The sequence below is a fragment of the Mandrillus leucophaeus genome, unplaced genomic scaffold, assembly GCF_000951045.1.
Source record: "Mandrillus leucophaeus isolate KB7577 unplaced genomic scaffold, Mleu.le_1.0 Scaffold376, whole genome shotgun sequence".
Taxonomy (NCBI): Eukaryota; Metazoa; Chordata; class Mammalia; order Primates; family Cercopithecidae; genus Mandrillus; species Mandrillus leucophaeus.
In genome coordinates this window covers 538513-540522 of record NW_012103987.1, presented here as the reverse complement: position 1 = coordinate 540522, position 2010 = coordinate 538513, and positions in this window count along the sequence as shown.

Sequence of the window (2010 nt, the reverse complement as noted above, 5' to 3'; positions counted from 1 at the left end):
TCCATTTTGTATTTTTATTAACTACCTACTCTTTGTATATATAAAATAGTATACTCATAATTAAAACAGATAAAAACTACTTCCTGATTTTATTATTAAATATTACTCATAATTAAGTAAAATGTAGACAAAAGTGCGTCCTTATTTTATTATTACTTGTCATTATTGCTGACCTTGGATAATTTTTAATGCAGAACTATAATCTTAAAAGCATGAACTAATCACAAAGAAAAATATATTAAAAATAATTTCTTGTGATATAAAATACTCCCATGTATTTTGCTATTTGCATTGTATAATGATTAGATGGTTTTGAGAAGATGAATGGCTTGCCTTATTTTGGCTTTCATAACAAGAAATTTTTCTTGCAATTGTAATTCATGTTTACTGAGACAAAGTAACCCTATAGTCCTAACTAGACTAACTTGTTCCTGTAGGTTGACCATACAACAGATCCTTTCACCATAAGGAAATCTACCTTTTTTAAATGGAGATGGAATGATATTTTCAACACCTTGTAATTAATGCAATAACCCTAGCTAAATTAAAACAAATTCTATGGATGCCATTAATCAGTGGTGTTCTAATTTTATGTTCACATTGGGATCATCTAGGGACTTAGAAAATGTGATTGATTGGTTTGGGGTATGGCCTAGGCTTCAAAATTTTTAAAAGAATGATGGGTTATTCTAATGTACACAAGTTTGGGGACTACTGTCATTAGTTTCTGTCTTCTTCAGACAAGGTAGCAGAAATATAGGTGTTTCTGCCTTAATCTTGGAATAGATTTGTGGAATGTCCTGTTGACTCTGAAAGTGGAATTTAGACACTGATTTCCCTGAATTTGCCTGCAAAGAGTTGCAAATCAGAAAAAGGGAATTCCAGGGTGTATCTTAAGTTGGAAGTCTTTGGTAACCTATATGCCAAAGCCTAAGACGGGGGAAGTTTTGATAGCAAGTTTATCAGTGAATAGGAAAGCGAGTAAAAATTAAATATAGACTTTAAAATATCTCTTATACCTCCACCTCTCAAAACATAGCCGAGTTGAACAGGATGATTATAATCCTATATTATGTAAAAGGTGGGATTTAAAACGAGTTTAACATGATATGATTTATTAGCTGAAGAGATAATAATAGCAAGTTTTCGTGAAGTACCAGTTAAGTCATCTCGTAATGAAGACATTTATGATCCAAGAGGGAATATTTACATTAACACCATTATTAATATTACTGTGTGCTGACTTAACAAAATTCCCAAGCATAGAATGCGATTTAAAAACCAATGGTTTCTGTGCCTAAACAGACATTTAAAAGTTGTTGAACTTTTGAAAAGCTTGTGGTCTTAAAAATGGCTGAAATCAGTGTTCTAATGGCACATATTTAAACATGTGTCCATAAAGCATTTCTTTTTTCCTCTCTTACTTCCTTCCTTTTCTTTCTTCCTTCTGCACACACTCTCTCTCTCTCTTACTCCCTCTCTTTCTTTCACTCTGAATGACACATATTCCATCACCATGAAAGCCCCGTATGCAACTGCCAGGTGACACAGGCCTATTGTGGAAGGCATAGAGAGTATGCAGAAAGTTAAGTACCAAAGAAAGAAAAACAGTAAACCACCTGCTTAAGCTGATCTAGTGTTTTCTAGTTCTTTGGACTCTAGCCTCTAAATAATTGAACCTTGATCTCATTTGAGGTGGGGAAAATACACACACACAGGTGGCCTAACTTCTAATTATTTCATTCCCAGTGAAAGGCACAGGTGTCAAAGTCTTAAGGATTCTGGTCCTTCATTTAGTGCACTAAATCTTTTTTTTTTTTTTCTTTTACACAAAGCACCAAACTGCCCTGTTAATCCAAAGTGATGTCTGTGGCTCCTTTCCCTCTGCATCGTCACTTATACTAACTCTTTTGGCTGTTATGATTTGTTGCAGCTGCTACTGCTGCTTTGAAAACCTCTGAAATTTTCTAGGACCGTGGTTCTCGGTCTTTCACTGCGTATTGGATCACT